We start from the raw sequence: 27,123 nt of genomic DNA on the forward strand, positions 1-27,123 counted from the left end.
CACTTCAGAGGGATCTGGCAGATGTTGGGAGTTGATACGGGTTGCAAACGTCAGGCTTTCAAAATCTAAATGGAGCTGCAATAAAAAACAGACAGTTGATCTGACATCTTTGGACAGATATAAGAAACACTGTAGGACATTTTAAAGATTCTAACAAAGGAGTGAAGACAGTGATAATTTTCTTTATAAGGGAAAAAAGGAAGTTAAATGAGAGAAATATGCATAGGATAAAGAAAACAGTAAATTTTGACAATGGACTTGTTGAAATCTGACCATGGAAAAGAAATAATGGGAAAAAGGAAAAGAAAGTGGTGGCAATTATTAATTTTAAAATTGTTTCCTTAAAGAAATTTTAGCTGAAAAACTAGCTACAAAACTCTAAAGACAAACTGAGTAAAGAGACAGGGTTTTTAACCAAAATATAATACAAAACATGAATCAACAATACTGGAAGCTAATAAATAAGCTTAAATGCCATCTTGTTGAAATACTACTGGCCCTGATAATAGATTACTCAGGAGAAGAAAAAACAGCATGAAGCAAAAATAGTCTAAAATGTGTACTGTCTAATTAGAATTTAAGGGGAGGCACTGTCTAGGGTTGTTAAAGAATCTCAACAAATCACACAACCATTAGACTCGTCTGGACTAAAACTTGAGTTTTCTAACATATTTAAATATTCCTTCCAACAATGTAGTAAAATGTATTTAGTAGGAAAGCATTTATCAGATAAATAAAATCACAGAGAAGTTATGATCTTAATGATAAATAAAAGTCCATAAATTGTTTTCACTAGAATAGTCTGAGACCTACAGAAGTTTTCAAGTTAATTCCAAAACTGCAGGGTTAATGAGCGAAGACACCAGTGAGGCACAATGGAAAGGCTTTAGTGTTTGGATAGAAATGGAATCAGATTTATGGGTAAAAGATTTTAAGAAAGTCCAAGATATATTTTAAATGATGGTATGAAGGAAAAGGCTTACCGTTTTATAAACTATCATATTACATACACTTGAACAGGTAGGATTTATAGTCATTGAAAGTGTCTTATGTGAATATGAATCCAAAGACTAACTTGGGGGAGAGCATTAAATTACTGATTCCAGCTCCATTTGTCACAGCAAGCAAGAAAAAACAAAAACAACAAAGCAGTATGTTAATGAAAGAGAGTAAGCAACTCTACAAAATATCTTTAGGAGAATGGGATGTCTATGGTGAAGTTCTAAATGAATGATAATGGTTACATTCAGGAAGGGCAATTCAAAGAGGCCTTACTGGAGCAGTTTCAATTTTTATTTTCTATATAACATACATTTTAAAGTAATAATAGAATGGATTCTTATCCATTTGTCACAGCAAACAATAACAAAACAACAACATGTTAATGAAAGAGAGTAACTCTATGAAATATCTTTAGAAGAATGGGATGTCTATGATAAAGTTCTTACTAATAATGATGTAATCCCCCAAATTATTTGAATATTTCAATACATAAAGATGAGAACTTCTATAGGATAAATATACCATAAATAAAAGCCACATCTATACACATAAAATATATAGAGGGTATATCATAATATATAAAATATATAAACATTAAAACATACAAAAATTATTGACCTCATTTGATGTTGAGAAAATGCAAATTCAAAGTTCATTGTGGCACTTTTCGTTTTACTCTATTATACTGGCACTATCTTAGAAAGGCTTGATTACTTCAAATGTTGACAGTTTTATGAGGGACTAGTCATTCTCACGCACTGTTGATGGAAGTAAAAGTTGGTATAATATATTTGGAAGTTTCCTTGGTAGCATCTATGAACATTTAAAATGATTATATCACATAAGCAAGAAATTCCACTTCAAGTAAATATTTTTACATTATGTATATATTTATCTTTGTTTAAATATACAAATATTTTTGTGTAATGTTATTCATGCTTTGTGATATGAAAAAAGTAGAGCAAATTCAAGTGTCTATCAGTAAGGGGATGGATAAATGCATTATGGTTCAATAATATATCAGAATAATCTGCTGTATTTACAGACAAAACTGCAGTTTATATGGAGTATTTATGTGACAAATACCTGTGATATATAAGTCAATATAAGTCACTGAGGATATTTATATGCACACCTTTGTACATATTTATATGCAGGGTACAGCACAAGTACAGTTACAGTTGTGAGTGCATGAAACAGAGTTTATTCTTGTATTGTTATTTATTAATTATTACATTATTTCCAAACAACTATAAACCTACTTTTGCCTACCCTGTATGTATGCATACTATCCATTTAAAATATTTATGATTATATACTTTCTTATGTATTAAAACAAACTTTAAATACAAAAGCAAAACTGCTGAATTGGTGTTATATGGAGGTGGCTCTGGAAAGGGATGAGAAACTGTCAGTTTTAACATCATAATTATTATATTATTTGAATTTCTTATAGCACGTAAGTAGAAGGCTTATAATGTAAAACTACAGATTAAAATACTTCTCTTCCTGTATCTTTATCATTTCCATAAAGGTGGTTGTTTTGTGACATTTCTGGACCTCTGCTTCCTTGTTTTGAGTGCTGCCTCGCCTGCATCCGGACTGCGAACTCTCCTCACTGGTAACAGCAGTGTCATCACAAGATCACCATGCTGGGTATTATGAGACAGCGTGCTCTATTTCAACTCTAAAATTATTGTTTACAACAAATTCAAGGAAAATTTTGAATAAGAAATGGCATGAGGCTTAGCTCATTAAGACCCAAATGAAACAGAGTGAGGGACTATAACTGAGAAGAGCACGGGCTGCATAAAGAAGAAAAAAAGTGACGACAAATTTACAAGTCCATCCTCTTAAACACTGTCATAGCTCTTCTTGATAGATAACAAAGAGAGACACATGAGTATGAATAAGTCATATGGAAGAAATGGTAGGGACTATTTTTAAAACGTGGTCGCCTCTACCTTGTTTTGGTTTTGTGATTAGGTTTTAGTGCTCTCAGGCATCAGCTATGCTGTGCTGCTCCTATAATTTTCTATCCTGATCCCTCAATTTTTAGTACCTTAGGGGGCTTCACAGTCAATTATAAAGGATGCCTCTGGTTTTGAAGCTTTTAACCCAGCTTTTAGTGCTGGGGTCAAGGATATTATTTCGTTGCTTTGCAATCCAGTTATAGTCATATTGTAAGATGATCATTTCTTGCTCAGATTTTGAAAAGAATATGGTTTCGTATGTAGAGATCACATTTTTGAGTCATCTGAAAATAAAAACCAGTGACATTTTCAAAATATCTTTCACTGAAAAGTGTCAAAGCATTTTCATGGTCTTAATTAAGGTTTACAGGGGCATATATGTAAGTAGACAGAAATGCCTCTGAAATAGAAGATGAAAATAGCTTAGTAGGACAAAGACAGACAATAAAATCCTATGGAGATGAGGAAAACATAATGGTATAAAACACAATTTACATGTCATGGAGAAAGATACAAAATACATAAGCCCAAATTACTGAAGCCCTTTCTCACATTTTAATGTGCTTAAGATGTCGTGTGATTTATAATATGTTATAAATGTTTACTGCATAGTAATAATGAAAATAATGATAACCACTAGTTTCCAGGCACCAGTCTAATTTTACATCAATCATAAGCTACAGTGTATATTTTCAACAATCCGGTTGCACCTAGAATGTGGGGCATGGATTTATTATTATACCATTTTAAGATAAGGAAACTGAGACACACTGAGATTTTAGGGTTCTTACCCAAAGTCACATATAAAAGGAAATAAATGAGGATTTGGACTTAGGGATGTTAGTGTTTATGTTTATATACCTAGTCATAATTTATAGGCCACAATGCATAACAGTTGAGATAATCAGAATTAGTCTTTGACACAGGCAAGGAAAGCAGCCCAAGATATATTTAAAGGATATTGGGAAGCCAATAGGATCTTTCTTACTAAGTTCCACATTATCTGAAGAGATGTTGTTAGATATTTTTATTGGAGTAAAATATTTTTGTCATTACAAAATATAGAATGTGATATAAACATGTAATTAACAGAAGAATAGGTAATTAAAAATAGATTTTTTAACTTCAGAAGCTATCAGTGAAATGCCAACTAAAACAATTATGAAGCATATTTTCACATCCTTTAAATTGGCAAAAATTAAAAAGTCTGGCAATATCAACTGCTGGTGATGAAGTAGAGCTACAATAACTGTCATCCTTCACAGGTTAGAATAAAAACCACTGTGGAGAGAGAAAATTGAAATTACCTAATGCAGTCACAGATGCTTATATAATCTGACTCAGAAATTTTACTTTTAGTTAATGCCTTGAGAGAAATCACACATGTGCATGTGGACACATTTGCAAAATTAAAAAAATCTTTGCAGTATTGGTTGTATGGAAAAAAATGGGAAACGTAAATGAGTTAAGACGAATAAATAAGTGTTACATGAATCAAAATAGATCAATTAAAATTAGTTGACCTAAAAAACCAGGTTGTCAACAAATATATATAAGGTGATAGGATTTGTATAATGTTTGAAAATTTCCAAATTATCCTTTAGGGGCATATATTTAAATGGTATTGTAATTTATAAAGTAATAGTAAACACTAAATGAATGATAATGGTTACATTTAGGAAGGGTGATTCAAAGAGGCCTTATTGGAGGTTTCAGTTCTGTTTTTTATGTTCTAGTTAACATACGTTTTAAAGTAAAGATAGAAAAATCTGGAAATTTGTTAAAGCTGGTGGTTGGCTCCTTAATATATTATCCTCTATGCTTTGTCTATATAAATAAAGTATTTTACAATAAATATGTACTCTTAAGAAAATGAAAAAAATAGAAATGATACCTCACTCACCCCATTACTTAAGCATAACTTCTTAAGCACATTTAATATTCAGTTTATTTTCTTATAGTTAATTTTAGCTGCTAGTATACCACATATAAAATATGGTGTGAGCACCACTACCTAATTTGAAGTCTTGTGGCACTGTAATACCAACAGGCATATTCCATCATGGGAAATAGGCAGAAGCTTGGTGTGTTCCCTGGAGGACTGACAGGGGCCGGTGGGCCATCAGGAGGGCCTTAGAGGACTTGGCGAGGAGAATGGGCATGTGAATACATTATGGAGAGAGACTCAGTCTGTCATAGGTAAACTTAACCTGCTTTACAGTTTTGTCTAGGGCTCACCCTGGAGAAGATAACAGATTAAAACACCAGATTTATTGTTTTGCTATCTCTGATATGCAAACGGAAGCAATAGCTTGTTATCAGAAACATTGACCAAGACATAATTTATCATTAGTATCTAAAAGGATTTGAGCATTTCCAACGAGCACAGACCTTTTTTATAAAACTTTCTGGTGTGACTGATTGAAGAGAGCGAGGATCCTGTGCAGCCATGGGTGAATCTGTAAAATACTTGTAAGTCCATGTTCTCAGCACAGGCTCTGTGAACCCAGCTCAGCTTTCAGAAAGAGTGAGGAGGCCTTACTCCTGGGGCAATTTAAGGGGTCAATACAAAGGCTGACTCCAAAGTGTTGGTCTGACAACATGCAATTAGAGAGATTCCTTTTGTCACTTACTAAAATACCCCATGGAAGGGGATCCTTTAGACTTTATCATCTATCTCCTTGCTGTGTGGAGAAAGGAATAATTGAAATGTCAGACTGGTCTGTGATTAGGATGAGGCAAGTGAGTTGTGTAAGCACAGGGTCTGATCCTTTTCATTCAAAATTTGATATTTTATTCATAATGGATTTTTAAAATTAGTTTTGATTTACAAATATTATACAGCATTAAAATATTATTTACTGGATTATTCAGTTTTTTGGTGTCTCTTAAATTTTCTGTGAGGTGATGCCTCACCTGCCACATCCTAGTGCCATCAGGATAAAGCAAAGTGACAGCAGAAACAGATGTGGGACTCAGAAAAATCCTGTACCTACAGCTGTGGATGATGGCACAGGCTCAAGTGTATATATATACGCCTTTCCAGGTTGTACTCATTCTGCATCTCAAGGTGATTTATTAGTTTATTAAAAAGTTGGTTTCATTGATTTCTTTACAGTTTTTGTGACCTTTACCTAACCTTCTTGACTCCTACTTTTCGCACCTATTAAATGATGATAATCCTACTTCACAATCTGTGTTTACAAATTATATGTAAAGAATCTAGCAAGTACCCTACAATATGATTGATTATGGTAAATGTTTGTGACAGTAGTCATTAAAAGTAAAAATGGAGTAAATAAGGTTGCATGCTTATTCCTTCCCGATAACACATTTTTTCTTTTTTTTATTGTTCAGTTACAGTTGTCCCACCTTTTCCCCTGCTGCTTGCCCCTGCCTTGTGTCCCCCACATAGTCAATCCCCACCCCATTGTTCATGCCCAGGAGTCCTCTACTCATGTTCTTTGCCCCTCCTCCTTCTTTCCCTGCATCTTCTGCCTCCCTCCCCTCTGGTCACTGTCAGATTGTTCTTTATTTCCAAGTCTCTGGTTCTGTTTTGCTCATTTGTTTGTTTTGTTGATTTGGTTCCACTTACAGATAACATATTTTAATAAACATTTAAAGCTGATGGTGAGAACAGTTATCTCAGTATAGATGCCTGATATATAAATTCTCCACATAACAAAACAGTTTTACCCAGATATTGTTGTGGCTCTATCTGTTGAGCTGTTTCTCAAGTGTTTCCTTGTAAGTGTGTTCTACCCTGACTGCCCTATTAAAATTGCTGTAACCTCCCTCTCTCCCTGCTTGAACAATCCTGGTTGTTATTACTCTGCTTTATGTTTCTACACAGTACACCTCAGTTTTTAACATTGTATTTAACTTACATGTCTTCTTCCCACTAGTATGTATATTCCATGAACGCAAGTATATTTGTTCACTAGTTTTTGCCAAAACTAATTAGAGTGGTAGGCACTGGTGGTCAATAATTTTTATTTTGAATTAAGGAACAGATTAATGATGGGACTTTAAATTTCTCACTTTTTCCATGTAGATGATATATGTTGATTAAGCAAACTGATATATAATGCTAAGAAGAAAAAAAAGTTGTTCACAAACAGTTATTTAGGCAGCTGACTTGAAGCCAGATTTGGACGGAGGGTTCTCAGCTGTACCTGCACTGGCCTGGGGAGCTGACCCCTCCCTGAATTAAATAAGCACATAAAGAGCATCTCTCTTTTCCTGTGTACTTTTCTGTCACTAACTCAAGTCTCAACCTTCATTCTCTTACACCTGAACAATCAGTACAGTCCCCAATTAATAATCTCTACCTAAGGACTTACCCCTTTACCTTTTAAAAAAAATTTACTCATTTACATATGTAGGTCATCTAGTAAACAGCAATAATTATAGTCTTTTGGAGAACCTTAATACTTCCTTGCTAGCCACATACAAAATCACCCTGCTTTCTGTGTCTTGGCACTGTAGTACTTGAAGAAGGAACTACATGAACACAGGGTAAATTCACTAAAAATTCAGTACTTCATTCTATTTACTCAAGTGCCACTTTGTGAACATCTGCTATAAGCAAACAGTGTTGGGTGTTTGGACAAATAACAAGCAAAAATTGACCTTTGTGTCCTTGTGTAGATGAATTTAAAATTATAGTTATGATAAAATGCAGTAATATTTATTTTAACTATCAACCAATTCTTTTTTCCTCCAATTTGAGGAATTCCCTTTTTTTTAAAAAAAAGATTTTATTTATTTTTAGAGAGAGGGGAAAGGAGGGAGAAAGAGAGGAAAAGAAACATTAGTGTGTATTTGCCTCTCATACACTCTTTACCTGGGACCTGGCCTGTAACCCAGGAATATGCCCTGACTGGGCATCAAACCAGGGACTCTTTGGTTCGCAGGTTGGCACTGAATCCACTGAGCCACAGCAGCCAGGGCTGAAGAACTCCCTTTTATCCTGTGGCTCTTTAGCTTGGATTGGAGAACATCCATAATTCTTGGAAAAGGTGGTATAGCAGGAAATAAAAGCCCCTTAGAGATGTGCCTGGTTAAAGGTTGGTAGTACTAAAAGAATCCTTAATGCTAGATGTTGGGAATCATTTTCTATTTGTCCAGAATAATAACATAATTTTGGTACTAAATAATTTAATCCCAACTAAAAAATTAACATGATGTAGATATTATTACTTGATTTAAAAATTATAAAACAAGTGCAAACTGAGGCAGCTTACTTGCTAATGTTCCCAGAGCTGTTAACATAGTAGAATCAGGTTTCCAACCCAACACATGTTGTTAAGGAGGTTTACCAATCATTGTCCACTCAATATTTGCAACTTCTAATGAATGAAGCTATTTAAATAACAGATCTATATTCATATTTTCTAATGACTTTTGGGAAGTGGGAACAATAATTTCAAATTGAATAGAACCTAACAAATTCATAAGTACATTTATTGGATTACTGTAAAACATACGCTATTATTTTCCTGAAAAGTTGGACCACTGGATTCAAAAGCATGAAATGTCTAAGTTAGCTATTCATTACCATGAACTGAGTGTGTCATTTTTCTAAAGAAACTATATTGGCTCCCTATTGAACATCAAATTGATTTTAATATTTAAGAAGTTATAGCATTCCTGGGGATGTGGAGGATAAATGCATTTGTTATTTATTCTCTGTATATGAATCCAGCTTCTGACTGTTTACTCAAGATATAGTTGAAACAAACTTTTAAAAACACAGTTACACTAACTGCTTGAATTTGGGGGTCTCTGCTGAATGCATTGGACTAATTTAAATTTAAACATAGTTTTTAATCTTTTCAATGCAGGCATTTTCTGCTTTAATGTGTTTCTGCCTTTTAGGCCACGGGACATTTCAGAATGGACGGAATGTGTGCATCTGTTTGATAGAATGCATTTTTGACAAGGGAGTGTGTGTACCTGCTGGATATCCAACCTATATACTGGTTGATGAAAGGCTTCTCTGGAATGTGTTCCCTCCTGGGGACTACTCCCAGCCTTTAGTAATTGACTTCTTTGGGAGCCACACCAACATGCTCTTGTGAATGATGCCAGGACTACTGTTACATTGCCAAGATGGGTACATGTGAATTTACAGCCCTCGGTATCCTGGGGAATAAATAAACAGAGCTATGCAGGCCTTAGAGAACATCATTATAAATGATTTCATTCATTTCATTTAGAAAATTCATAGACGAGAGACCCATCACTAAATGTACTGTTGCTTTAATTAACTAGCATAAAACATGTGAGTCAAATACCAATTTCAGATCAACACCACTTCAGAAGACTGCTAAAAATGGAGTACAAGTATTTTAAAAAGTTCTCAGAAGATATAAAGAATCAACATGTTGCTGTAGGGGAACCATGTACTGCTGGGTAACATGAGAGACCATGTATAAAGATACCCAAATAAGATAGAAAATTGTACTTCAACAACAATTAAAATAAAAAAAAGATACACAAATAATAGTTGTCCCAGGATTTGATTGGCTGCATCTAATCAAGAAACTCTGCTGATAATTGAGAACTTTGAGGATTTTGGGTTTGCCAACCCCAAAGGGAAGCAAATATTTGTTTCCCATCAGTAGGCTGCTGCTGTCCTGTGGATAATAAACTAATTAAGATTTCCTACAAAACAAAATACAAGTGGTATATCTTGGGGGCAATGTCTTAGTAATTGCATTAATGCAAGGTCATTTTTAACACATGGCAATTTTTCTTGGGGAACGGTTTCTACGATGGAGTGATATGATAAAGCATATTTTATGCTCACTTTGGAAGAGAGTACAAAGCATCTGTGATTTCAAATACGAGCTAACACTGGGGATAATGTGAGCTTCTAAAAGAGAATATTTTTTCATGGTATTTTGTTAAATATAGAAGGACAATTATTCTGAGAGCTTTTATTATAAAATAATTTAATAGTGAAACTACAAGAAGACCTATGTGGAAGTGTGTTCTTTATAACATAAGAAAAGACTCAGATGATCCTTAAAAATAGGTGAAGGGCTGGTAGTTGCTTAAGTGTTGACATTATTCAATGGTTCCTATACTTACTGGAATTTCAAGAGCCAGTCTCAGGAATACAGTTTATAATCTATGTTCATGCATGCATTACCTTTTCTCTTTTATTTTTGCTTTTTTAAACTCTTGCTTTTTTGAAGAAGTCAAATATATTTCGATCTGTGGTAATCTCCAAAAAGCATTGATAGAGCAGCTTTATAGAGAGGATTTCCCTTAAACCTTATCCTCTTTTGCTCTACCAGCACAGAAACTCCAGCCCTAAGAAAAGGAGAAATAAATGTGTTTTTTTGTTAGCCTTAGTCCCCTACAACCATATCAAGGGATGCATGGGGAACAAACCAGGAGAGAGTATTTCTGCATGATCCACTGGAGATCTGTGGATGTCATGTTGCCTTATAATCAGGGCACAGGATACTCTCATTTGCAAAATGTATCACCATTGCCACCGTACCTTTTTCTCTATGGTTAATTAATTTCTACATCCTCATTATGAAGTTTCTATGAACACATGACCATGTCTGTTCTTGTTTGCTGTGTTTCCATATACCTTCAGCTTGGTCAGAGGGGAGTAAGTGATTTTGTAATTCAGGAGAGCCCAGGGATCTGTGTCCCTCTCTCTGCAGTCACTGGGCACTGGGGAGTCCTAGGAACTCTTAGGTGCAATATCCTTTGTCCCTTAGAAAGAGGGAGTCTAGGGCAATTGTTGGCATTGCCCTTTTCCTAAAGTGATATTGGGAAAGGTATATTCTTTGTTTGCAGGTGCGTGCCAGTTTGGGATTAGGAACCAGAACTCATATTCCTCTCGACACAACTCAAAGGGAGGAAAGTAACAGAGGCTTCAAAATTCACTTTACTCTTCATTCTTCCTGGTCCTTTACTTTCTCCCATTTAATCCAAAAAAGTTTTGGCAAGGCTATGCCAGAGTAACAGTAGCATGCTAATTTATGTCAACACTTCACCATTTGATTGATTAGTATGCATCACAATAATGATTAATTATGCTATTAAATCATTAAGTATAAATTAATTGCCGATAATATCCATCATTGCTTCAACCTTTGGTATGTTCAGTCTTCATAGTTTACAGCTGACAAATAATGGGAACTCATCCTCATTCATTCAGAAAATGTTTACTGAATGCTGTCCTGGGCTAAGCACTCAGCTTGCTCCTGGAGATAGATATAAAGTGAAAAAGATATATTGTTCCTATGTTTATGGAGCTTGCCAGCTAAAGAGGTCTAATTATGCCCAAAGTCATATTGTTTTGTGAGTATGATACCTGTAGCAGTAAGTAGGAGTCACCAAGAAAGGGGTTTAGATAGGGGAGAAAAAAGTGTTAACAGAAAAAAAAAGGCAACTGGCCTATAAAAAGTTTTCTAGCAGAGAAGAAAAAAAAAGCCTACAGCCAAACAAAAATTAGTAGAGTATTGCATAAAACTCCATTAGCATTGTTTTTATTTTATGTTCTTGAGTTATAAAAATTATCCACTCTTATTTTTAATCATTTCATTCAGATTGGCTTCTTTGCTCTCTAATTTTTTAAAAAGTACATTCATCCTTTTTTAAAAAAATTTTCAGAAAAAAGTTAAGCTAAAATAAGAAATTAGTGATTTTTCCAATGTCCTGCTATTTTCTCACACCCAAAAGATACAAAATAACTCTAATCTACACATTAAGTTATTTACTTATTTATTTATTGCCTTGGAAATGCCCATTTCTTAGTTTTAATATGATGCATAACTTTCTAATCATATACACTTTTAACTCTCATACTATTTATTGTTTTGATTTTCACTAAGAGGTTTCTAGAGGAAAAACAAAGGAGCCATAGCTGTTCAACGATTTCATGAAGAATGAAAAATGGATATGGGAATGAATATTATTTGCTACAGTAAAATCATCATTTTTTTCCCACTGAATGACTTAAGCTCAACTTTTCTTTAAGGCAAAACATTTTCTTATTAAATCTGGCACTTCAAGAAGAGTCATAAGCAAGGTTTCAGAAGTCTCAATTAACATAAATTCATACCTTGGAATACATTTGAAGTTTAGGGAAAAGCAGAACACCTTGTCAGAGTCTGAGAAGCTAGGGGAGAAAAGCAGATGTGGAAGAACTATTCCAAAGAAAAAATCTTGAACAAGTTCATAAAATGCCAGTCCCATCAGGAAAACAAAGATTTTTTTTCCAAAATATTAAAGGAGGCTTTTTGGAAAACCATGTTCTTCCTGGGTGTTCATTCTCTGACCATCTTCCTAAGCATCAGAAAATGTGAAAAGTCAGCTCTTAAATGGTAAATTGGCAGGTAAACTCTCAGGTATAATTAGAATAATCTTTTCCTGTCATCCTAGAAAATGACCACTGCCTCCTCCTCTATACCCATTGATTGCTAATGGGCAACATTTAACTCTGTTTCACCCAGCAGATAGTTGGTTCTTTGAGTTGGTTTAAAGATGAGAATATAAGAATAAAATACATGCTTTACTAGTTTTGATAGATAGCTCAGAATCTCTTTACCTGAACATGAGTATTGTAAAAAAAATATTGAGCAATTTGTTGTATTTGGAGTTTGGCTCTTGGCATCCATCTGGACATTAAGATAGTATTTGTTGAAAAAGAATCTTACTATGTAATTGAGAACAATTGCTAATGTATGCCTGACTTAAATATGCTTATATTACACTTGTCACTTTATATCTGCTTGTGTTATGTTGTTACTATCTTTTTTCTGCACTGAACTAAAATCCTGTATAAGCAGACCCACATCTGACACTGCTCATCAGGGAAGCCTTGGCACCTTGGTTTTTAAGTAGGTGACAGGGTTGTGAAGTTTATCAACAGAGGACTTGAGCTCTGCAAAATTTACAGGATGTTCAATGCTTTAAAAATGATTCCTCACGAGTATGGCTCCATCAGACTAAGAAATGTAAACTTCTCTTAAGGCTTTTGCAGGACCTCAACTCAGACATTTTAAGTACTATCATTATATTGGATTACTTGAAATACATGAATTTTAGGAGGTTGGAGAAAAAAGATAAAAAAATTAAAATGCCGTCATAACAAAGTTGTGGAAACGGTGATGTCCACTAAATTTCTCTTAAGTAAGAACTTACTAATATTTTTCCAATTGTTCTCATAGTTTCTAACTACACTGACATTTCTGAAAGTATGAAAAGATAGTGGCTCACGAATGTTAAACCACCATAGTTCACAGAACTTCTATCAAACAGGATGCTGTTTTCTCCTTCATACCTGTGTGTTCAGTCAGTAGGTTTATTAGGTACTAATACCAACATTATTTGAGTGCATTATTATTTTTTTTCATTTACTTTCAGAGAGAGAGGAAGGGAGGAAGAAAGAGAGGAAAACATCAATGTGTGGTTGCTTCTTAGTCACCCCCTACTGGGGACCAGGCTTGCAACCCAAGCCTATGGCCTGACTAGGAATTGAATTGGTGACCCTTTGGTTCCCAGGCCTGTGCTCGATATACTGAACCATATCAGCCAGGGCTTGAGTTGTTTTTCCTATCGTGGATACTCATGATTAATCTTTCATAGACTATTAGTGTTGAAAAACAATTTTTGTTGCTTCTTTTTTGGTTTTATTTTGAGTGGCTTAAGAAATAGAAAATGTTTTTCATAATTCTGTAGGTTGCACATCTGAGATCAGGACTCCAGCAAGGTCAGGCTCTGGGAAGGACTCTTGCTGACTTGCAGATGGTGCCCTCTCTCTGTGGCCTAACCATGGCTTCTGGTTAGTGTGCACAGGGAGAGAAAGGGATCTCTCTCTCTTCACCTTCTTATAAGGCCACCAATCCTATCTGATTAGGACCCCGCCCTTAAGACTTCATTTAAGTTCAATTACTTCCTAAAAGCCCTGTCTCTGACTACAGTCACATTGGGAGTTAGGGCTTCAACCCACAAATTTCAGGGGAACATATTTCAGCCCATAGCAATTTGGATGACAGATTTTTTTTCATTTCTGTTTCAGCTTCACCTAGGTGACAAATAATTGATAAATGAGATTTTAATATATTTAAAGTGTAACTCAAGGTGATCTAATATATATAATAGTAGCTAAAAAGCTACTTGCTTTTTTATCAGAAAAACTTTGCCCTTGAAATATTCAAGTTGTTAAAGTGCTAAATGGCACAGATTTGATTAAGTGATAAATATATATTAACTATTGATCAGATCAATAGTTGATATGTAATAATAATGATCAAATAGTAGTTATGCGCCTGAAAAACACTTTTTATGATATGACTGCTGTTCATGTTGACTTAACTCATCATATTGTATTCCTATAAGCTTGCAATTTTGACTTAACTTTTGAAAAGAGGAGTTCCCAGCCTGCAGGGTTAGGTTTAAGTGATTCTCACAGGGTTTCCACTAACTGGAAGAAACATCTCCATCCCCTGCAGCAGTCACATGTTTAATCAAATACAGCTCATCAATAACATTTACAACCTTCAGACTTCAATCAAAAGGGTGTTTTATAGGCTCTAGCAAAATCATCTGGAGAGAAGTAGGAGAAATACAAGAGGCGTGTATCTGGGAATTGCTCGGGTCTAGACTACACTACCGTACTGAAGGGCTTACGCTGCTGATTTTATCCAAGAGGGCTCTCCCCAGAGCAGGGTGTGTGGGGCCAGGGCAGAGATGGTGCTAATAAAGCATTCTAGGAAGACATTGTCAATAGCACCGAAGCCAGGAAAATATCTCTACATTTTCATTCAAGTTTGAGGTGAATTCCAAAAATTAATCCAGTAACAGAGGATTGTGGTTGTACTAACTGGCTGCAATTTACCTGTTTCTCTGTACAGGTACCCTGTTAATAGTAATGTACCTTAACATCTCATAGTAGTACAATGTTACACTTTAGTTTAGTGACATATTTCTTGGATACAACAATGCACTATTCCTTTTTAACTCACAATGTTCTAAATTTTGTGCTAAACTTGTAGAATCAGTTTATAAAATAACAGAGAGTGTCATTTAGATCCCTTACCATGTGCACAAAATAGGTTATTTCATAATTTTCCAAAACTATATGAGTAGTAGCAAAAGTTCTGCTGGCTGATCCAAAATACTTTTATAGGAAAAGGGAGGAAGATTTCATTTAGATCATCTAAATCTTCCTGTACTTCCAGTTAATAGTTATGTAAATCTTGTAGCAAGTGATGATTCTAAATAAGAAAATCATAGCATGAGGAATGATTCCCATATATTTATTTAGTTGCTTCTAGAATGTAAAATGGTACTTGTGTTACAAAATTAAATTATACAGCAATGTGAAGAATGATGGGATTTTTGTATCTTGGGCAGTCATAATGCCGGGCAATGAGGACTATGAGGGTGATGCTGGGTTGTTCTATGGTAGCAGCGGGGGTATCCAGACAGGCACTTCTCTGGTGGGGACTAAGAAGTTGGCGCCCCACACATGACACCCCAACCCTGGGAGCTGCACCAAGGAGGACTCCCAAAATGTCTGTCTTAAAAAACCAATGGGGCTGATGTCTAACTAAGGGACCCCAAGTGCTATGGGAAACTGAGACTTCCTCTTAAAGGGCTCTCATGTGATCATACTTGTCCTGAGACTCAGTTAAAAAAAATCCCAATAGTTTGAAAAGTGACCAGACTATCTGGGAAGCAGATTCACTTTCTAACCTAAAATGGTTGACTGGAAGGGTGAGGGCCAGTTGAAAAACTCCACAGAAATGGAGCTGGCAGAATACATTACTGAGCTTCCTACTTAACTTCTAAAGCAAGTGGTAGCCCCACCCCCAGCTAAGCAGGAGGGGATGAGCAGTCACAGCAGTATCCCACTGCCTTGCTGAAGCAAGAGAGCTCAGGAGCTGCAACACTGCCTGGCTCCTTGGATGGGACAGGCAAGTGGGGATGACCACAGCGTTGTCCCTCACCTTGGTGCTCTCCCACCTCCAGCCTAAAGCTGGAGAGCACACACAGACAGGTTCCTCTCTAGCGGCATTGCTGAAGCCCTCAGGTGCGTGTAGTCAAGGCACTGGTCCAAATGGCTATTTTCAAAAAGACAAAATACAGCAAGTGCTGGTGAGGATGTGGAGGAAAAGAAACCCTCCTATACTGTTGGCAGGAATGTAAATTAGTGCAGCTACTATAGAAAAGAGTATGGAGATTCATCAACAAATTAAAAATAGAAGTACTGTATGACCCAGCAATTTCACATTGTGGTATTTATCCAAAGAAAATAAAACAACCAACTTGAAAAGACATATGTACTGCTATGGTCATTGCAGTATATATGTAATAGCCAAGGCATGAGAGCAACCTAAATGTTCTCTGATAGATGAAAGGATAAAGGAGAGGTGGGACTGGAACTAGAGAGTGAGAATGCAGAATTAATGCAAATAGGTACAAAAAACTTTCTGGGGTGATGGAAATGTTCTAAAATTAGGTTGTGGTGGTGGTTGCACAACTTTGTAAATTTACTTAAAATGAGTGAAATTTATGGTATGTCAAACCTAAATGATGCTCTTGAAAAGTAAATTATACTTTTAGATACTCATTAGCACTAGAGTTTCAAATTAAAATGAGCAGGAGAACATTCATTTGAGAGCATATAAAAATTCAAAATTTAGAGAATTCCTGGAAGAAAATTCTAAAAGATTATGAATCTACAAAATTTTATCTAAAGTACATGTTGATGTCTTATATCAGTTGTTACTCTCCTTAAATTTCACGCTCTATAAGAATAGAAATCTTGACTTTCTTGCTCATTACTTTATTCCTGGAACTTAGAACTCAACGAATATTTGTTATCTGAATGAATGACATGATCCTTATCTGGGTGGTCCACCTCTGGAAGAGAAGCTTTCCATCCTCCCAGCTGTGGTTTACAACCAGGTGTATGGACACTGATAAGAATAAAGCAGGGGGCTGCAGAGGACCCATTCTGTACATGGAGACACGTAAGGATGGGGAAGGCTAAACTGGGAGAGGTTGGGGATAGCAAACAATTCTAATTGTAAACAGATGGCATACTAGGACAATTTAAGTAGGATTTTTAACAAAAGGATTATTGAAAACCATGCGGGAGATATAAAAGAATTGGAAGGATAGAGCAGCAGAAGGAGAGAGTTGTACAGAGAAGGCTACCTTTAAAGGTCCTGTAACTTCTGGTCAAGGTCTTAGGGGGCAATGATGTCTCATGGAGAAAGCCAAGAAAACAAACACCCTGATCTCATTCTCTTCATTGTCCAACCCAAACTAAGGTCTGGGGTGACCGGGAGAGTCTGCTGAAGTGTTCATGTAACTCAATCTTCTATAGAAACATGGAGGAGAGAGGTGGAAAGTGGATGTTGGATGCAAACGGAAGATAACCAGCAAGCCTTGTTCCACTGGAGTCTGGGTTTGACTGGAAGGAAGAAGGAATTGAGGTATAATGCAGAAGCTGAGGATGAACACTGGCTATCTAAATGCCTGCCTTAGTTCTGGGTGTGCTTGCAGTGTGGCGGCACTGAGCTTTCACATAAGCAACTAGTTACCACGGGAAATAGGAGGGGTGAAAAGGAAGCAGGTGTTGATCTTGACTGCACTGAACCTCACTGAGTTTGCATTTCTAAATTATGCCGCTCTCTAAAGAAGCACAGCCATTTACTCCGCCCCCCCCCCCCCCCCCCCCCCCCCCCCCCCGAGGGACAATAAATAGGCACTAAGAGAAAATAATAGATCTTGATTTAGGAGGTTTAGGGTAAACAGGAAGCTGGGGCTTAAGGCATGATGTGTCTCCTAGGCAATCAGCTTCTTTTAGGATTAATGTATTCATTTCTTAGGGCTTCTGTTAAAAATTACCACAAATGGGTGGCTTAAAACAACAGAAATTTATTCTCTTACAGTTCTGGGGGCTAGAAATTTAAAAATCAAGTCATTGGCGAGGCCATGCTCCCTCTGAAGGCTCCAGGGAAGAATCTTTCCTCTCTGCTTCTTAGCTTCTAGTGGTTGCTAGCAATCCTTGGGGTTCACTGGGTTGGAACCACATTACTCCAAGTTCTGCCACATCTTCATGTGGCTGCCTTCCCTCTCCATGTGTCTACCCGTACCCAAACCTCACTCTTGTTGTAAGGAAGGTACAGGTTATTGGATTCAGAACCCCCCCTGATGGAGCACGCTTCATCTTCACATGGTTATACCTGCAGACTATTTCTAAGGAAGATCGGAGCCACAGGAACCAGGAATTAGGACTTAATTAAGGGCAATAATATACTAATTTCACACTCACTAGATCCTTTATCTATATTAACTTTGTCTCATGTTTTTCAAATCTCTATACTGAAAGGCAGGCAGGGCAGGCATGACATACTAAAACATGGATGGGCATAAACACAGTGTGCTTTCTATGCTCTCGTTGTCATTTGACCCTCTAATGCCATCGGCCTTGAACCTATCTCTTCTGTTTAATATGTAGCCTCTGACTAAAGTTATTCCTTCATGGTTTAAAGTGACTGAATAACATATTAGCTACTCTGTGACATGAAAGAAATTCCAGTTTTAATTACTGGTTTAAAAATAAACATTTTATGATACTACTAGTTTAGTTATTGAGTTGGTTAAAATCATTCAAATAATCATCTTAATAATATCAATTCATACTCTTGATCACTCCTCTGAATTTATATTAGTTATACATATGGTAAGTAAGTAAATAAAATGTGATAACAGTAAATATCTTAAATATTGTATGGATCTGTAGCCTCTTAAAACGTTTTCAGTTTTGAACAATGCCGGGGGCAGTCAACATGTAACGTTGTATTTAGTAATGTCATTTATGGCATGGTGTTCAGATTCTTTAGGCTACCTGTGTACTCTAAAAGTGTTTGTGAAATGACTGTATTGATGCATTTCAATTTATAGTTATATCTATGTTTTATCCCTAAACAATCAAGCCTTTTACTGACTTAAAACTAGAAGGCATTTACTTTTGAAGTACCTTCAAGAAGTAAGTAAATGTAGCAAGGTTTCAAAAGCAAAGAAGTCCTCTGAATATAGAATTTTGATTAATGATCACTGGTATCAGTCAGGGTTCTTCACTGCAAATAACAGTATTCCTAACTCAAACTGGCCATAGTTATAATAGGAATTTATTGTCTCCTGTAGCTAAAAATCTTCATAGACAGAAAAAGTTTCAGATAGATTTCACCAGGTTCTTGGGTTTATTTCTTGATGATTTTTGAGCACTTTCTTCTCTGTGAATTGCCTTTTCCCTCGGGCTGGCTTACCTGCTTGATGTATGAAGGCTGTGACCACTCCTGCCTACACACTTCATCCTGTGGGTCCAGAGGGCCAGGATACCACCTTTCCCCAGCTCTCACCAATGCGTCTGAGGCTCACGCTGATTAGGGTCAGGGTGCTCACATGCTCACTGTGAGCTATTCCTTCTGACAGGGGAATAAAACGTGCTGATTGCTTTAGGTGAACCAGAACCTACCCCAATCATTGGTGAGAGGTTGAAACTTGAGTATAAATTAGAATAAGTCTTAAGAAAGAAGATGGCAGAAAAATCAATAATGTCCACAATAAACATTCACCTTCCTTTTCAGTAGTGTTTCTTGATCTCTTTTTGGTGTGAATATCTCCCCAGAAAAATGCACATGACCAAATTTCTATACCATGTTTTCTTTTCACCTATTTTTGTTTTTCATCATTATGGTAAGAACACCTAACTTTAGATCTACCCTCTTAATAAAAATATAAGTGCACAACACGGTATTGTTAAAGGCAGGCACAATATTGTTCAGCAGAACTCTAGAATCTATTCATCTTAATTGAAACTTTATACTCATTCACCAACAACTCCTCATCTCCCCTACCCTCCAGGGTCCAGTAACCACTCATCAACTCTTTGTTTCTATGAGTGTGACTATTTTAGATACCTCATGTAAGTAGAACAAACACTGCTGGTGGAAATGTAAACTGATACAGCAACTATAAAAGGAAGTATTGATGTGCCTCAAAAAACTAAAAAAAGAGCAGGAATTCATTGTCTCAGGCAATTAAAAATGATTCAGCAATCTCACTTTGGGGTATATATTCTGAAAATTAAAATTAGGATCTCAAAGAGAGATCTGCATTCCCATGTTCATTACAGTATTATTCACAATATCCCATACATGGAGACAACTTAAATGTCCTTTGAGGGATGGGTGGATAAAGAAAATGTAGTGTGTTATTCAGCCTTAGAAACGGAAATTCTGTCACATGCAACAACATGGACGACCCTGGAGGATCTTGGGCTCAATGAGGTAAGTCAGTCATAGAAGAACATACATTTTATGATTCCACCTATATGGAGTACCTAAAAGAATCAAACATATCCATTTTTACTTACATTTTAAAACAATTGTGTGCATCTTAGATAAAATCTCTGGCCAATGAAGGCAAGACTCTCATTCCTCCAACTGAAATGAAAAGTTTTTTCTCCCTGATAATCCATAATTTCTTAAAGATGCAGATGCATTTCTTCTCTCCATTTTTGCTAAATTCCTAAGCTTATGATAGAAGGAAAATATAATTTAGAGGAATATATTTCTTCCCATTTATGTATGGCTTTGTTGAATATGTATTTTTTAAATGTCAAAGTTGCATTACTTTGGGAAATCTAACTTATTATGGTGACTCAATTTGCAAAATGTAGTAATATTATAATTTTAGCATTACTAAAGATCTTTATTAAGCATTTTTAATCCAAAGCCTTAAAATAAAAAATTTAATTACATTGGCAGGAAAATCATTTCATTCATGTATAAAGCCTTACCCTAGACATAAATATTATAACTACATTTATGACAAGGGCACTTATTCTGTGCAACAATTTAGGTTATTGTGAAGAGTACAAAATATTGAAGACAATGAACTTATTTTTTTTCTCATAGGACATATATTTAACAAATATCAATTATTTAGTGTGAGAGATATTTATCGTTAATATAAAGATATCTCTTTAGAATACTTGCAATAATTTATTCTAAAGTCTCAAAGCTGGTTTTGACTGTATGTATTTTTTGAGGAAAATAAAACCACTTAAGAAAGAGAAAACATATCTAGTGAATAGGTAAGTCGTATAACCAAAATCCTGTTGAGTTTTAAAAGTCTTTTTCTGAAACTAGTGGACTAAAGATGGTTGTATATGCAAGGTTGCTAGAAGCTCAAAGTAAAAATATTGCTTATGGTATACTGAGGGTTTCCAGATGTCTTACAATGAATATTAAAGATTTCTTGCTTTGATTTCACATTGAAGCAACAAATGCAGAAGCTATAGCACACTTATATCAGATATCTTGTATAGGTTGACTCATGAGTAAGTATTTTCCCATTCTTTAGGCTTGACAATACATCTGATTTTTTGGATATGCTAGCATAAATATAATTCACTCAATATTTCTATGCCTCTATTTGACATTATAAATTTATACTCATTTAGTCAATAAACTGTCCCCACCTGGGTTTTTCAGAAAGCAGAGACTGAGACAAAAGCTAGCATGCTGCTGTTTCTTCAGACAGTGCGATCTCAGGGAGCAGAAGTGAGAGGAGTAGGGAGGCTGGACAGCAGAGCAAACCCGTGCAGAAGTGCACAACCAACCCAGCCACTTCTCAGTGTCACAGACAAGGTATTGCTTAATTTCACATGACTATCTGAGAGGCCATATAAATGATTACTTCTCCAGGCAGTCTAAATAAGGGAAAATGTGTTCTCTGGCTTCTGTCTCTTTGTGGTGAGGTTGTCCATTTCCCTCACATTCCTGGGTTGCACATGCATGGGCATGAAGGGTGCTGAGGCATGTCATGGTTTGGTTTCAACAGGAGATGAGGGGGCACAGGATGGGCATGAAGCAAGAAGTCGTCAGGCTGTGCCCTACAAATCTGCCATGCAAACCTGGTCACTGTAGTGGAAACTGTGGATAGAATAAGGACCAAGCCCCAAGACTAGATTCCCAGAGGATCTAAAACTAAGAGGATTTAATATGGTACACATATTAAAGAGTTGTGTACCATATTGTGATATATATACTATGTACTCAAGAAACTGGTGATATAGCAAGAATAAAACAGAAAATGTTGCTCTCTTGTATGTTATATTCTGACATGCAGGAATAAGCAATAAAAATGTAATAATTAAATAACCTATTGTACAAGGTCTGTCAAGAAGGTATCCAGCCATATACTATGAAAAATAGAGACATTTATTGAAGAAGATACAAGATACCAGAAACATTGTACATAGGACAATGAAGCCTCAGTCACCTTCAAAGTAAGTACCTTGGGGCTTCTCACAGTTCTCCCAATTGCCATCAGCTGCCCTAACGTATTTTCCTGAATCTCATCGACAGCCTGATATCTATTCCATTTCAAAGGTGATTTCACTTTTAGGAAAAGCCAGAAGTGACAGGGCACCAAGTCTGGGTTGTAGGAGGGCTGAATCACTTGGGTGATTTGATGTCCCACCAAAATGCTCTGCACGAGACATGATGCATGAGCTGGTGCCTTGTCATGATGAAGCTGCCAGTCACCAGTTGCCCATAGCTCTCGCATTCTAAATCATCTGAATAGTTTCTGTGGAGGAATCTTCAAGCTTAATGCAAAATTTGGTGCAGATTCATTGCTCTACTCACTCAGTCATTTTGAATGTGATGGCCACACAGTACACATGTTCAGTCAATGGCATCTACTTTCCCACTGACTAGTACAGTGAAGTTGTCATTGTTCAGGCCTGCACATTCCAGTCCACTCTCCTAGGCTGCCAGGTTACGTTGATGTCGTGCAAACTGTTATATTAACAATGGCTGAACTTTTTCTGGACAGATATTGAATGTTAAAAGATAAGTGTCATGGAAAAATTTGTGCAGGTAAAGGAGTAGTAAGGAATTTTGGGCAGGTAGATTTCAATTTTAAATATGATGACAAGGGCTGGCCTCATTAGAAGGTGACATCTGAGTAAAGGCAGCCAACATGCAGTGCCTGGATATTAGAGAATTATGGAAGCTAGTGTGCCAGGAGGGGTGTGACAGATCAGGAGGAGGAGGGGTAAAGTCCAAGATGTAAAGCAGATCAGGAGGGATCTTAGAAGACATTGCGAAGATTTCAGTGAAAAGGAGAACCCTAATAAGGCTTTGACCCAAAAAGCATTATATGAATTGTGTATTTTAGCTTTTGTCTTCTGTGTGGAGAACAGGCAATAGGAGTAAGAAGTGGAAGCAGCAGTACTAGACAATAGGCACTTACTTGGAGCATTCCAACTAACTTTATAGAATTGCATGGTTTGTTAAAATGAAAACAACTGATGATGAACTTTTTGATATTTAAATACTATTTGTATAGAGGAGGAATAAATTAACATACCACATCATCATAAATATGTGAGTTTTATTTTGTTTTGAAATTTGGAATGTGATTTGATTATTGATAAACATGAAAGAAATTAATCAAATTTTCAAATATGGATGTTACCATGGAAAATAAATGATTGAATTCTCAGAGAATGTGGATATTTTAAATATGATGTTAATTTTTCTTTAAAAAATCTCTCAATGAAAAACAATTTGTTTCTGATAACTAATTGGTTGTTTAAATTTCTTTGAAATTCAGTTTGAGTCTTTTGTGCATATTCCCATTGAAAGATATTTTAGCATCAAGGACCATTATTAAGGAAACTCAAGAAGTAAACTGAGGTTTGTGGTGTGTTTTCCATTTAGTTTGAAGACAAAAGTGAGTTAAAAATGTAAATTATTTGTAATCTGATATAAAATAGAACATAATGTAGATTTTGAAAAATGTCCCTTTTTATTGTTGCTGCACAAATCACTGATGGCATCTTATTGAAAACATAGTTATAAATGATTAATATTTTTAATAGTTTAAATCATCCACAATTTGCATTATGGTAATTTCACCTATTTGAGAGGAAAACAAAAAATTATACTTTGTTCATAATTACTGAGGTAATTTTTTTAACAACTGAACACACATTACTGACATCCTTGAAACGTAAAATTTTTATTCCTATTCTTTTTCTGCATTTTTAACATTTCTAGTTTCTTGCAGAAAAGGCTGATATTTTGAAATGAGAAAATGTCACATACTATATTTTTCTGTATTTTGTTAGCTGATTTTCCCATAGCTTTTACTTACTATTTCTCATTTCCTTTCTCTACTCCTGTTCTTTAAATAATTGTAAACTAATCAACATTAATGAGATTATATTTTAAACTATCCTTCTAATTAGTTATCTCTTTTGAAATGTCATTAATCCCTTGAATTAATTATTTTTATATGAATATGCATGATGTATTTTTCTAGGAAGTCCATCTAATTTAGTTTGCTGATTGCACTGCTAATCACCTGGATAATTTTTGGTTATCCTCATCAAATAATGTCTATTGAGGCTGGTATTTATGAAACAGTGCTGTGACAGGTGCTGTAAGAACTTTCCATGCCTTCATCTACTATGACTCACACTTTCTAAGTCTATTTAATTTTCCACACTATAATGTCTTTGTCCATAACCAGATACTTTAGTTTCAGTGAAAGGGCTTTTACCAGTCAGAAGTTTCACTTCATAGTTTGAGTGGTTATCTATGATTTATTTTTTTAGAAAACTTTCTTTTCCTTTGGGATGCAAACTCCCCTAAGCTTAGGGTACTGCTTGGCCCCTCTGCTATCATACTCCCGCTACTACAACTCTCAAATCCATATTATTTTCAACCTGTTTATTTTAGCAGGAGATTTAATGGCCAATGGGGTGAGCATGTCACCCAAACTTGGCTAATCAACATTATGCTCTAGTTTTGTTTTCCCTTTGTTGGAAAAAAACCCAGAAACAATGCTATGAAAGAAGAGTTAAACGCTACCAATTTTCCAGCCAGTAAGTGTTTCTGAATTTGCTACTTTTTTAATCTTTTTTTTTATTGTTGTTCAAATACAATTGTCTCCATTTCCCCCCCAGGGCTCCCCCCTACCCAGCCATTCCTACCTCCCACCATAGGTCCCCATCCCTCTTTGTTTTTGTCCATGTGTCCTTTACACATGCTCCCGAAAACCTTTCCCTCTTTTCTCTCCATTGTCCCCTCCCACCTCACCTCTGGTTACTGTCAATTTGTTCTTAATTTCAATGTCTCTGGTTATATTTTGCTTGCTTGTTTGTTTTGTTGATTAGGTTCCACTTATAGGTGAGATCATATGATATTTGTCTTTTGCCACCTGGCTTATTTCACTTAGCATTTGTTATTTTGAAGTGAACGTGGATGCCATACATTTTAACTAAGAAGGCATCTTATTTAATTTGCTGGTTGCACTGTTCTCTACCCAGCTAAAGGAATTGACCAGCAGATAACAACAGAATTGGAGATGTTCCATAAAAAGGCATTTTTAAATGGTGTTTCCAGCTCTGGTTCTAGTCTTCTAAAACCAGGATTTTTAATTGGTTTAGTTACATAAGATAGCAAGTTACTTATCTAAATACTCCTGACTCAGTAATTTTCTGTGTGGTTGGAATTTGTTTAGGGTCCTTAAATTCTTGCAACCCTTCCTGATATAGTTAATCACGTTATGGGTGTACACACATCAAGGCTAGAGTTCAAGTGTTGACTCTGTAGTTGAAACTGAGCTGGGATGATATACTGCTGCATTTTGCCTCAGCGTCATACCCTTACACTTAGTAAGAATCAGAGAAACATGACCTTTGACGAATGATACTCTGTTCATTCACTTTCCCCATCTGAAGGAAGGAACTGACATAACAAAGGAATTTTCAGCACTGCCAGGAGGATATTTAAAAAGTACTTTACACGCCATGGAAGAAAAGCACCAATAATAAAAAAGTCAAATAAATAATATATAACCCTTTATTCCTGACACAGTAGTTCTTTGCTCATGCTCCTACAATAATATTAAATCATTATTATCAGGAGACCTAAATTTATAAACCAAGTTTGGCCTCCAAGCAAGTTCACATTTGCCTTCCTAGGCAAGAATGTTGGCTTTTTCCCCTTACTTTTCTGCTTGCCTTGTAATTTAAAATTATACTCATAGTGTGGCAATAACCTTGTTATAGTCAGCTTTTAGAATTACTAGACATTTCCTTGGCATTAAATATCAACCCAAAGCCTCAGGTATATATTGGTTCATTTTAAAACCAACCCAATAATTTCAGTGAGAGAATGGAATGAATATTATTTTACTTAAAAACTAAAGAATTTATGTTCCAATAGTTTCGGATCATACTTGAGAATTAGTTCCCTTGGGTATAGTTTTTAGTTTTTCAATTGTTTTGGAGTAGGAAATAAAAGAATAAAAGGTAAAGTACTAGCAGGCTTCTTCAATAAGACATCCCTTATTACTATAAAACTACCTCGGGCTAATTCCACACTAAAACTGTCAGAGCATGAAACTCAAAAAATTACATTTTTAAAAGACCTAAAATGCCAATTCTAAATCATAGTATAAATCAGCAAAATAATACTGGAGTTTTAGAAATAACCAAAATATCAACTGTGATGAAACTTATGATATAAAACCATGAATTTGTTATTTTTCATGATACCTTAGATTGTCATTTACACAACTCCAGTATATGACACATGTCATGTCTGCCAGTAAAGGGCCTGGGACTTAGTAGGTGTTTTAAAAATGTTCATTTATTGATTATATGAATGAAAGGAAAGGCATATTTCAGAGTTCACAAAGTCTTCTTGGTGCAAAATATAATTATAAAATTTGGAATCATATGCTTCAAGGACACTGATCCTTACATATAAACTGTCCTTCATTGCTTTCCTTGACCTACACTTGGGCCCATGTTTTGTGCAAAATTGCACACTGGAGGTTGTAATCTGGTTTATGAAATACCTGGGACAGATTAGGTGAATGAAGGCTCTGTGAAAGAAGGAATTTTTGCCCACTTAGCCAATTTCAGACAATGAACTGAGCATGTACAAAGCAGGCTCATTATATAGCTGATAAACATATGAATCAAGTAGGAAGTGGGCATAATGAAAACATTTTCCAAATTGTGTTTAGGTGACTCAATGTATTAGGAAGACATTACAAATCTGGA

The sequence above is a fragment of the Phyllostomus discolor genome, chromosome 4, assembly GCF_004126475.2.
Source record: "Phyllostomus discolor isolate MPI-MPIP mPhyDis1 chromosome 4, mPhyDis1.pri.v3, whole genome shotgun sequence".
NCBI lineage: Eukaryota > Metazoa > Chordata > Mammalia > Chiroptera > Phyllostomidae > Phyllostomus > Phyllostomus discolor.